The following is a 12,816-nucleotide window of genomic DNA, read 5'->3' on the forward strand; positions in this document are numbered from 1 at the left end:
TGACAGTTTCACGAGACCAAAATCTGCCTATTTTACAACATCATTTCTCTGGGCCCAGTGGAGTCTGTACTTGGCCCAGAAGTTTTTTTGCAAACGTCTTATCAGAAAGAATGATGATAGCTATGACTGTTCTTACGTACATGAAAAGAGCATCATGAAAACAAAACATAATTGGAGTTATGGGGGATGTGCCTCCATATAAATGTCTGGAGCACAAATGTAACTTTTCCATTGCAGAGCTAAGCCAAGAGTTTGATGGAAGCAACATTGAGAATCTAATTTAAAACACCCATGGCAAAAAAAGAAAAAGAAAAAAAAACCACCCATGGCCCAGAAATTCAGGCAAGACTGTCACACCGGCCTCTGTTCATCCCTTGGGAAGTGTTCTTCGCTAGCTCACGGTAACTAGTACTCAGGGCCAATCTGGATGCTACAAACCTTACTTTTGTTGGCCTCAGTTTAGCATTAATACCACCATAATGGGGATCCCTGGGTGGCGCAGCGGTTTGGCGCCTGCCTTTGGCCCAGGGCGCGATCCTGGAGATCCAGGATTGAATCCCACGTCGGGCTCCCGGTGCATGGAGCCTGCTTCTCCCTCTGCCTCTGTGTCTCTGCCTCTCTCTCTCTCTCTCTCTCTCTCTCTCTGTGACTATCATTAAAAAAAAAAAAAAAAAAAAACACCTTAATGTTTGACTCTCACGTCTTTATTTTATTTTAAAGATTTTATTTATTTATTCATGAGAGACACAGAGAGAGAGAGGCAGAGACACAGGCAGAGGGAGAAGCAGGCTCCCTGCTGGGAGCCCAACGTGGGACTCGATCCCAGGACTCCAGGATCATGCCTTGGGCCCAAGGTAGGCACTGAGCCACCCGGGGATCCCCGACTCTCACGTCTCTACAACTGAGAACCTCCCCTAGTGCAGCTCCAGGCCTGTTGCTTGTTTGTAGCTTGAAGCAGAACCTCATAAATTTTGTGAAAATCCCTGTGGAGGCTGCCAGTCATGGCTTCAGTGGAAGGTGCCTGGTTGGGGTCAGTGTAAGTACCATAGTGGCTACTTACCAGGTGCCCCTGATTTTCAGAAAATTACCTGAAGGGTAAAAAAAGTGATCAGGCATTCCTGGGAACTGGGTGATAATGTCAGAATCTTCCAGTTCCAGGGAGGTTCAGACTTGCCTGGGTGAGCTTTTTTCCCCCATAAAGGAAGAACTGGTTATTTCAGGCTTTCGATCTCATCCTTCTTATCATTCTTTGACTATGAACTCCCGGTGGGAATGGCATCCTGGCACACGTGATGCGGGTTACCCAGCTTTCAGCAGCCCTGTGCTTGTCAGGATCTGCCTGCTTCCCACCCACACAGTCCCCCTCTCCTCCAGATGTTCTACTGAACTGCTCACACGTGCCCGTCCACAGGCGCAATGGGCGTTAGCCAGCCGCTGGCGGGCACCGCGCTGTCAACACCAGCCCTTGTGGCCTGCCTCCTGCCCGTCCCCCGGAGGGGGCGCCTTCCCGGATTCCCAGGAGAGCACTGCATGGGCAGGCCCGACGGCTCTGGCTCTCTGCCTCCAGAGACGGGAGACATTGGAATCGCACCACCTGAGACAGGTGCTGGCTCCTTTATGGGTGTCCTAGTTTGTGAGCTCTTTGCCTTCCATTCTTGGGAAAACAGTTTTTTATTGTTGTGTTTTTTAAACAACTTCCCTCTTAGAACTTTTCTGTTCGTCTTGTTTTTGACTTGTTGACTTGCTTGGACTTGACTTCTCTGTACTTCTGAGCCCCTGATCTTACCGTGTTTAGCATTTCTCCACTCACACCCCTTTGATGTATATGTCGGTCATGCATGCAGCCACCACTTACTGAGCAGCTGCTCTGTTTGAAGCCCCTGCACATCGCGACTGGTCGTGCCGCAACAGCTGACATCACGTTCCTGTTGCCACCAGGTCACAGTGGAGATGACGATGATGATGTAGTTCTGCAAAGCTCTGGGAACTTGCCCCCGGGCCATGAGAGATGTACATGAGCACATCTCTTCTCGCCTTTTGTATTTCAGAATTTAAAACCAGTGTGTGGGGACTCCTGGGTGGCTCAGTGGTTTAACACCTGCCTTCGGCCCAGGGTGTGATCCTAGGGTCCTGGGATCGAGTCCCACATCGGGCTCCCTGCATGGAGCCTGTTTCTCTCTCTGCCTGTGTCTCTGCTCCTCTCTCTGTCTCTCATGAATAAATAAGTAAAATCTTAAAATAGCAACAACAACCAAGTGTGTGCAGGCAGGAGCTATGAGGTTCAACCCTGGTTTCTTTCTTGCATTCCGACTCTCGCCTCCTATCTGGTTCCCTGCCTCCAGTATCACCACCTTCCAGTCCATCCTTCAGTGTCAAAGCTTTTCTAAAATTCTGATCTAATCCTGTTTCCTTTCTCTAAATTCATTCATCACATCCTATGGCCTTTAGGATAAAACGAAACTCCTTGGCATGATACAGAAGGATTTCTGCACCTGACTTCTCTATCCGCCTCTTTGACAGCAGCACTAAGGTAAGTCCTGGCACCAGCTGGGCCCATCTTCTTGCAGAATCAGTTTCTCCTCTGCTCCCCTGTCTGTGCGCACACACTCACCTCTCCAGTCTGCTCCACCTAATCAATTCATATCAACTTCAGGATTCAACTTAGAAGCCTGCTCTTTCTGAGGCCTTTTCCAACTATCAGGACTGGTGGCTTCATCCGTCCACTGTGTGGACATACGCACCCATTACGTGCGCTTACTACCATCGCTCTCCCCGATCTTAACTAAGCATCTGGCTCTGGGTCCCCACAGTACCCTGCATTAACACAACATTTGGGAATTGTCTGTGCTAGACAGAGAGTGCGCTGGGGTAAAGGACTGTGTTAAGGATGCTCAGCCATCATTGTTGAGTGAATGTATATATGCATGAAAGAATGAATTAAATCCCTACACACCCAATCCCAATGGGAAGCTTACTTCAAATCTCACTGAGAATATTTACAAAGCACATAGTAGGTGCTTAGTGAATGTCTGTTGAGTCAAAGAAAGAATGAATGCACATATCCACAAACTACAAAAAATTTCTCCCAAAATGTACTGAGAGCCACAAGATAACTTCACTTCCTCTTGACTGCAGTAGAAAGAATGTGGGACTAAACAATCAAAGATTAGAGTTCCTCTTCCTGGCTGTGTTACCTGAGTGAATCCTTTTGCCCTTTGAACCTCTGTTTCCCCATCTGTCAAATGAAGTGTTAGAAAATATATTTAATGCCTACCGAACATTCTAGATTCAATCTTTTTTAAAAGGCCGAAAGTCAAACGACCAGCTGCTTTCTGTGAAGTGGCATGAATTCAGGAATCTTATTTTTTGGTCTCATTGTGGAATATTGTTTATGACAAGCCCTTAGCAGTGGGCAGAGCAGAACCAGGACCATCTGGGACCAGAGTTTGCCCAAAGGGGAAAGAGGAGGCCAAGACCTAGTTGGAAAGCAAACACAGGTAGGGGTTATGGCCAGGATGAGATGCTCTGAGCAAGGCAGGGGCAGTAGTCAGCATCCCACAGCAGTCTGAGGTCAAAGCTGGCTAGAGGTCACCAGGCATGAAGCAATGAAGAGGGTTTGAGAGCATGCTTTCAGGGGTGTGCTGAAGATGCATCCCCTTCCTGGGCAAGTCTGTGGGGAGACCCAGTGCAGGTCATCGACATGAGCTGTCTCCAGTTGTCCAAAGAGCAGGTAGGTGAATAAGTGTTTAGACGTAGCCTGTGTCCCTGCAGAGCATAGTTGGAAGCCAGGAGGAAGTTAATTTGGGGTTAATAGGAGGGAGAAGAGTTTAATCCTGTCCAAATGAGATGAACTGGCTTATAAAGTGATACAGTCTCCATAACTGAAAGAGTTCATGCAGCAGCTGGATAATTCCTCAGCAGAGATGTTGTGCTAGAGATTCCTCACTTGTGAAGGTTGGACCAGATGATGTTCCAAGTATTTTTCTGATTCTCAGAGAGCCTTTGCTCCTTATGTCCTCCCCAAGTCTTGTTTGGGGATATACTCTCAGATTTCATTGCCCATCCTTCTGTGATGTGGTCTCAGCACACCCTACTGTCCTGGTGACCGGGCTTTGGGAATTCTTTACTCAGTCTTTGAATGTCCCCCTTAAAGTGGAGCACTGTGGATTGGACATCATGTGCCAGGATGTGGCCTGGCTGGTGCCTTTCTGAGGACATTATACAATTTTTGTAGGAAGTGGCCTATTAATACCTCATATCTCTCCTTACTCTGAGCTGAACTGTGAAAGCAAGCAGCAGTGAGCCGTGGCTTCTGGTAGCTCTCATGCTGCCCCAGCTGATAGATGGACTTTGTTTCTTTCTATCCACTTTTCTCTGCTGAGTTGAATTTCACATGTCTCTGTGGTGGGTCTTCTAATCCAGACACTGACTCTTAGGTTTGGGGCATCTCTTCTGTACTAGGAACTTCCATGGCATTCCGTCTGGGCCTCCTCAAGTGCCTCACATTTCACCCCAAATGTCTTCTTGCTCTATTATTTGTTCCATGTTTCTTTCCCATCTCTTCTCTCTCAACCCTCCATGCCCGCTGAATACAGCATTTCAATTTGTGCAGTGTTTTTCTTTGCAAATTCTTTGCCTTCTTGGCATCCTGGTGAATAGGAATGCGGGTGGCCTGTCAGTTCCATTGTGCATCTGAAGAAAAATGCCCAGTGAGGTTAAGTAATGCGCTTAATTTTACTGGCAGGGCCAAAGAGGCCGGAACCTGGTTTCCTGACTTCCGGCCCAGCCCGTGGCCTGGAGCTCATGCTGCATTTGCTCATGGCACTAGAGTTGCAGAGAGCATCAAGCTTTGCTCTGTGTGTGCTCATTGTACCAAAAGAGTTTACTCGGGGAACAGTCCCAGTCCTCTAGAGACTCAGTCGGAGATCACACTGAAGTATACAAAGTAAAGAGCAAAAGAATTTACAGAGTGCTTCATATTTTTTGAAGAAACTTCTGAGTCCTTCAATTTATTTATTTATTTATTTATTTATTTATTTATAGATTTTATTTATTTGTTCATGAGAGACAGAGAGAGAGAGAGGCAGGGACACAGGCAGAGGGAGAAGCAGGCTCTATGCAGGGAGCCTGATGCAGGACGCCATCCCGGCGGTCCAGGATCAGGCCCTGGGCTGAAGGTGGTGCTAAACTGCTGAGCCACCCGGGCTGCCCCTGAGTCCTTCACCTTCCTTATATGATGCTCCCCAAAGCCCTTTGAGATGGAGGAGCTCATGTGAGCCTCATTTTGCAGGGGAGGGTCTTGGGTGGTGTCTAGGCCTGAGGTGGGTGGAGGAGGCCCTGGGCAGACACTGGCTCCTGGTCCACAAATTTTCCGTGTGGCTGTGCTCCATGAAAACTAGGGAAAGGAAATGAGTTGTTTCCCTGTTGTGAAAGGCAGTGGAGACCTAGAGTGCAGCCCTAGGGTTCTGGGTTTGGAGGTTGGCCCAAGGAACAGCCTCATGCCATGATTGGAGATGGGAGCTGGGCCAGGTGGCTAGGGTAGGGGCAGTGGGGCAGACTCTGACCCTGGAAATCTGGCTAGCTCCAGCAGGCTGGAATATAGGCCAGATGGGAAGGAAGCATGCAAGCGTGGAGAGTTGGTTGTTGAGATGTGGGTGAGGTGGGCTCCGGTTCCTGCGGAGATGGCCTTCTAAGATCTGGTACATACGCCAGTGGGGATTCTGCGGTGTGGAGAGGAAGTGCTCTCACCAAATGTGAGTCTTGTTACAATCTTGGGGTTATTGGCCATTTATCCAGCGGGTACCAGTAAGTACCTACTGAACATAAGAAAATCTCTAACATATTTATAGTTTAGTTTTTCTTTTTTAAATTTTTAAAAAATTTTATTTATTCATGAGAGACAGAGAGAGAGAGAGAGGCAGAGACACAGGCAGAGGAAGAAACAGGCTCCATGCAGGGAGCCTGACGTGGGACTCGATCCCGGGTCTCCAGGATCACGCTGTGGGCTGAAGGCGGTGCTAAACCACTGAGCCACCCAGGCGTCCCTAGTTTAGTTTTTCTTATGAGGACTTCCTATACATGAGTGTATATTTGTCTATCTCTATATATCTGTATCTATTCTCGTTAATGTGCATAACCAAACCGTGGAAGTACAAAGTATTTGCCTTCATTTATCATTATGAAACTGTGACCCAAAGAGGGTAATTAGTTTACTTAAAGCCCCACAATTACTTAGAAGCTAAGCCAAGTTCAAAATTCATGTTTCTTGAACTCTTTTATTGGTGCTTATAACTACTTTCCACATGCTAAGCAGTTTCTAACCTTCAAGGTATATGCTTTGAAGAGAAATAGAGAAAAACACCTTTGTAATTAATACTTCGGTTTTTGCTTTATTTTTAAAGGCTGGTAAACCTAAATGCAGAGTTGAAACATAATGAGAGCCCTTTTTGTATAAATCCCAAACGGGCATTTGGATGGTTGTTATTCGCTCTTTAAGTCAACCAGAAACAAATCCTCTTAGAGTCGGATTCACATCTGTGCTCTGCTGCGTCCTGACCTGTGTCGGGTGCCCTAGTTTCGTGGCCCAGCGGAGCAGTCCAGCATCAAGAGAATGGTGGGTTTCCTTGGCAAAGTGGTTATGGGTGAGAGGACAGGGGTCATGGTGCAACCAGCCTGGCTCCTGTAGTGAAGGAAGGTGGCTGTCCTAAAGCTTCCAGGGCTCAAATCTGTGACTCAGCTCATCCTCCCAGTGCCCACAGCCTGTGCTAGGGCCAAGGCCTGAGCCCCTCCAGCCCCTCCTGCTCCTGTAATGGGCACACGAGGCTCTACTGCCCTGAGCCCTGGGAACTGAGTGCGACGAGCCCAGCAGGGCTGATCCCTGAGATACCTTGTCCTTTTGGCTCAGCCCGATACCCTTCCCAAGGTCCTGCCAGGGGCCTGGGTCAGTGTGGCGCTTCAGTGGAGATCCTGCACTTCGCAGGAAGCCTGGGCCTGGCTGTGGATTTTTTTCCTGTTGCTGCTACCTCTCCCTTCCCTTTCAGCCAGAAGCAGCTGTTCTGCACTTTCTTTGGGACCGTTCTTGCCCTACAGGGAGCCTGTAAGAAACTCTGGCATGGCCCAGAACCTGGCTTCAGTTTCAGGGACATTTTTCACTCACTCACCAAATGTTTATTGCGCCTCTCAGCCTGTGCCAGGGCAGGGCACCCAGGCATGAATAGGATCCTGCCAGTCCCTCTCCGGGGGTTGTGCCAGCCTAGAACAGAAACCCCAGCAGACACCCAGCCTGCTGTGATGGGTGCTCCTGGGAACTCCAGCCTGGATTCCTGGCCAGTCACCTACTCTGGGGGTGAGTGCCCTGGTGCTCTGTGTTTCTGCCAGTCTTCCCATCTCTCGACGTCTGCCTTAGGAGCCTTGCTCTGCTGTGCCAGGGCTGCATTGCCCACTGCTCCACATATTTATTGCTGTAGAACAACCACTCCAAAACTCATCCATTGATGAGAGAGTGGATAAACAGACTGTGGTATACATTTACAATGGAGCATTCTTTAGCCTTAAAAAGAAAGGCAATTCTGGCATATATTTCAACATGGATGCACCTTGAACACATTATGCTAAGTGACATAAACCAGTCACAAAAGGACAAATAATGCATGCTTCCCCTTATACAAGGGCCTTAGAGTCATCAGATTCAGAGACAGAAAGTAGAGTGGTAGCTGCTAGGGGTCAGGACAGGCGTGCAGAGTTAGGGTGTAATGGGTACAGAGTTTTGGTTTGGGAACATTAAAAGTTCTGGAGATGGATGGTAGTGATGGTTGCCCAACAACGTGATCGTACTGAATACCCCAGAACTGTGCTCTTTAGAGTGGTTAAAAGGGTAGCTTTTATGTTAATGTATATTGTACCACACAAAAAACGTAGAGGGTTAAAATCACAACTTAATATCATCTCTCCTGGTTCTTTGGGTTGACTGGGCTCAGCTGGATGGTTCTTGCTTGGGGTTTCTTTCTTCTTTTTTTCTTTCTTTTTTTTTTTTTAAGCATTTTGGAAAACTTTTATTTAACATGTTCTGAATGGATCTGGCTGGTCTTTTCCATTAAAGAAAAAAAAAAATTCCCCCAAAGAGGCCACAGTCTGGGCACAGCACACCCTAGCCCAGGCCACACAGGAAGTTGGATCTGGGCTCCCAGCAACAAAAACCAGGCCTCTGACCCCTCGTTGTCGTCGGGTGGTTGAGGCTCCCGGCTCTCAGTCACAGCCAGAGATGTCACAGGGAACCGTACCACATCTTCCCTGCCTGTGGTGCCCCCTTCCCTGGAGAGGTGAGCTGGGGTGATGGCACCAAGGCTGTCTGGACTGAAGGTGAGCGAGGGGAGGACTGGGTGGGACAATCCAACTTTCCATCATGGTTTCAAATTCCTTGTAGGCTCCTCTCCTGAGGTCGCAGAGGCAGGTAGTAAACAGATTTGGGGGGCTTCCTGCAGCTGGACCGGCAGGGCTCGTCCCCCCGTGCCCTCCCCCCCACTCAGCACATGCTCTGGGTGTGTGCTGTTGGCTTGCCCACCACTTGCATCCTTCTTGCTTGGGGTTTCTCATGCAATTGTAGTCAGATGGCAACTGAGGCTGGAATCAGTGAAAGCTCAAGTGTCCAGATGTTCATGATGGCATCTCAGTATGGTTCCCCTGCATGGCCTGGGCTTCTTATGTGGTGGCTCAGGGTGCCACAAAACAGCAAAGGCAGCTTCTGTGTCACTTCAGGCCTGTGGCCAGAATTGTCAGTGTTACTTCAACCACCCTGTGGTAGTCTGAGCAATGACAGGCCCACCAAGATTCAAGGGAAGGGGAAATAGAGCTTCCCCGCTCTATTGCATTTCAGAAGAGAATTAGATGGGAGATATTGTTGTGGCCATCTTTAGAGAATTTCTATCCTGAAGCATGGTTGCAGGAATCCTGAAGACTTTGGATAGGAAGGGGTCTTCAGGGAGGCACATACTTCTCTGCACACCTCTTTTTTTTTTTTTTTCCCACACCTCTTTTTTTAAGGACAGTTCATCTTCATAGATTGTTAGATTTCGGATCTTCATAAACTATTAGGACTTTGGGAAACGACTTGCTAGCAATGACTTGTTTTAACTTACAGAGCCAGAATAAAGCAGAACTGGAACAGCACTTCCCGAGCACTGACCTCCTGTCTTCCGGGCTGGGCAAACAGCTGTAGGGAACTCACCCAGAGGGACATTTCTTGCTGGGAGCAGTAGTCAGGGTCTGGTGGAGAGATGGGTTGGCAAGAGAGGCCCTGGGGGTGTCCAGTGGAGGCCTGCCCATATCTTAGAGCTGGGTGAGCCAGCTTATGCTGGGCTGACCTTTCAGCATCTTGTAGGCCTCACTGGGCAGTGATATGCAGAGGCACCTGGGTGCTCTGTGAGGACACTGGGAGCTACTCATTTCAATGGAGACTCAAGAGTTGAGACAAAGGAGGCCAGTCTACTATTGGCTCAAGCACCCAGGCTGATATGTAGAGATAATGAGGTTGTTTTTTTTTTTTTTTTAATTTTTTATTTAAGTAATCTCTACACCCAACATAGGGCTTGAACTCATGACTCTGACTGAGCCAGCCAGGGACTCCATGATCTGTTAAGTTTAAATCTAATGTCTGTCACTGAGAATATCAGTGGACAAATCTATTCATTCACACCTACTTACATGTTTCTAATCAGACTTTGCTGTAAGTGCAAAATTCTTTGTTAAAGCTTTTAGTGGCCTCTGAAATGCAATAAAGTTCACAAATATTTTGTACACGCTCCCTGCAGACAGAGAGACACAAATATTATTTTTGCATGTGATGTCTGCATTTGAGACTAAGAGCCCAAGTAAATGTTGATCTTCTGTACTTGGTTTATAAACAGGACTTTCATAAGTGATTCTTAAAGTCTTAGAATTGCTTGGGTTGTTACTTATGTGTACACATGTACACATAAGTAATTCCGGGAGAATTCCCGGGAGTGGCTAGGCTTAAGCAAACGTGCTTTGGTTCTCTGTAAGTCAGTGGTTCCTGCCTGTGTATTCACAGTGATTTGGACATTTCCAGGTGAGCTTGGTGGTCAGCAACAGCCCAGGATGGGTCATGGATAAACCAAAATGCATTTGATCTGAGGCTCTCACACAGCCCGGATCACGGGCTGATGTCATCTCTGGCTTGTGGCCCAGTTTGGACAGCCAGAGGGGAGACCTGCCATAGTAACAATCAGCCTGTGCATAACTGGGTTTCTTGTCCATTGAGTGGGGAGGACTCTATCTTATGCTGGTGTCAATTGGCACGTGAGCCAAATGCATAGGAACCTGGGCAGAGGGTATGGTCACTGCCATATCATCTGCTGCCTCATGTCTCTGCCCCAGCAGATGTCCCCTCCCCAGGGAGCCTCCCTGCCCCTGAGCAAGGGCTGTCCCCTCCCAAAGTCCCAGTGTGCTTTTAAGCTCAGGAGGGTGAGCACATTTTGTCTTTCCTACCAGTTTATAAGCACCTTAGGAGCAGGAATCTAGTGACAAGGTTCTCTGTAAGTCAGTGGTTCTAGCCTGTCTATTCGCCCTTTATGCCCTCTATTTATGCACCTGCCATCTTACAGGTGTGACTTGACTTAGTGTCACTAGAAGCCTGTCTCAGTGTGTTCTGGCTGCCATGACAAGAAAACATGGTTTCTGGGGCTTAGCAACAGAAATGTGTTTCTCAGAGTTCTGGAGGCTGGAAATCCAAGATCAAGGTGTTGGCAAGTTTGGTTTCTTCTGAGGCCTCTCTCCTTGGCTGTATCCTTATGTGGCCTTTCTCTGTGTGTCTGCCTGTCTGGTGTCTCAGTGTCCTGTCTTGCAGCGGTCAGACTGGCTCAGGGCCTACCCTAACGGCCTCATTTTCACAGAATCCACTCTCTAGAGGCCCTACGTCTAACTGCAGTCACATTCTGCAGTACTGTGCATTAGGCAGAATTTGGGGGAGGGCTCAGGTCGGCCCAGAGCAAACACTAAAAGTTAGGTATCATTATCCTTTAAAAAAAAAAAGATTTTATTTATTTATTCATGAGAGATACACAGAGGGAGGCAGAGACACAGGCAGAAGGAGAAGCAGGCTCCCCTCAGGGAGCCCAATGCAGGACTCAATCCCAGGACCCCAGGATCACGACCTGAGTGGAAGCCAGAGGCTCAACCACTGAGCCACCCAGGCGTCCCTCATTATCCTCTTTTTCACACCGGAGGAAACTGAAGCTCGGGAATTAACATAACCTGCCCCTTGTCGCACAACTGGTCAGTGGCTGGGCCATGATTCACATGCAATCTCTCTAACTTCCAAACCCTTCTTTCCCCACCACACAGATCAGGTCTTACTGGTTTCTGTTGCCTGCCTGATGTTTCACCCAGGGCCCAGCACTTAGGAAACCCTGCAACTGTTTGCTGAGTGAATGCACGGAGGTGGGGTGGGGTACGTGAATTTTTACCAGAACACGAGGCAGAAGGACCCCAGAGCCCAGAATCTAAGGATCAAGGTCCTGGGTCCTCCCAGCAGCTGATGGTCCTTACCTTGTCAGATCATTCCAGTCTGAAGGCAGCATGATTAATGTGTGGGAGGGACTCCCATTCTAAAAAGCCTTAAATATCCTTTCTGGGCCATTTACCTACAACTTCTTCTGAAAACACTAAAAGTAATTACATGGTAATTAAGATAAATTGCTTGACCAATTTTCATAGCAGAGTGGTTGATATTGGCTCCCCCCCAGCCCCCAAATATTTAAGTCCAGAGAGAGATCTTTAAACTTCCAGGGCTTTTCTGGTTATCCTTAGGCGGGGAGGGGGGCGCCTGGGCCTGCAGAGAAGATGGGAAGGAGGAGATTTGCATGTTTATGATGTGTGATCTGACCCAGGCCCCCTACTGCATACTCTATCCCACATCTTTTTCATGGTTTCCTTTGAGAATTCAGAATCCAAATCTGAGAGCCACTATCCAGTAACCACAGTGCCCTGCACCCCCGCCCAGCCCTGGGGGCCCCTGAGGAGAGAATTGCCCTTTCTCATTTCCTACTCTTGAGCTCCTTGCTCTTCCCACTGGAGAGCCCACGGGAATATAAATACCAGAAGGCAGCCCTGAAAGCAGGCCTTGTTTGCTGGCCCTCCCCCGCACTAAGGCTCGCAGGTCTGCCTTCTTCCCCTGGCCAGGGGCAGGCTGGATTTTTTGGAGAGTGGGAAGCCCTGGGGCCCTTTAGTGCTCCTGAGACCAGAATGTAGATAGGGTTCAAAGAGGGGGGTGATTAGTAGGGCTGCCAGGAACCCGTCCACCTGGGAGCTGCAGAAAGCCAGGAGGTGGGGACGGAGGTGGCCAAGATGAGGACGGCTGTGCCCAGCCTCTGCCTTGTAGGCTCCAACATCGAGATTCCCTTTGCTTCTGATTTTCTCTCCAAATACTGTCTTGTGTTTCTAGCCCCTTGCTAGATATTTCCACTGGGGTGTACCTCAGACCTGACTTCTTCATGTTTCTCCTGTAGCTCTACTTTTCTAAATGGAGAACCACCGGGAAGAGTCATGTGGAGCCTTGGGTGTGGGTGATGAGTGTGGCCCCAGGTTTTCACCTTACAGAGGCCAGCCCCATGTAGAGAAGGACTGCGTCATTTTTGAGCAGTCTTTTCCCCCATTGCTTTGGACATCTCCAGGTGCCATGCCCACTTGCATCAGTAGTGCTTTTTATTTCACAGCTGAGTTCAGTCCACGCTGGCCTTGCTCCCTACTCTTTTCTTGCCAGAGAATGGGAGAGCATTCGGGGCTGGACAGGGATCCCGGGGT

The 12,816-nt window shown here is 48.6% G+C and overlaps 1 protein-coding gene across 3 annotated transcripts in view; it reads left to right on the forward strand.

Annotated features, from left to right (window-relative positions):
* STON1 (stonin 1) overlaps nucleotides 1–12,816 on the forward strand; it is a 48,563-nt gene that overhangs the window by 7,856 nt on the left and 27,891 nt on the right. Inside the window, exon 2 of one of the 3 annotated variants that reach the window (XM_035721708.2) lies at nucleotides 2,449–2,530. The exons of the other annotated variants lie outside the window; for them this stretch is intronic. The gene's annotated coding sequence lies outside the window, so the exon portion shown is untranslated. The remainder of the gene's footprint in view (nucleotides 1–2,448; nucleotides 2,531–12,816) is intronic. 3 annotated transcript variants of the gene reach the window in all.

This window comes from Canis lupus, chromosome 10 (genome assembly GCF_003254725.2).
Source record: "Canis lupus dingo isolate Sandy chromosome 10, ASM325472v2, whole genome shotgun sequence".
Taxonomy (NCBI): domain Eukaryota; kingdom Metazoa; phylum Chordata; class Mammalia; order Carnivora; family Canidae; genus Canis; species Canis lupus.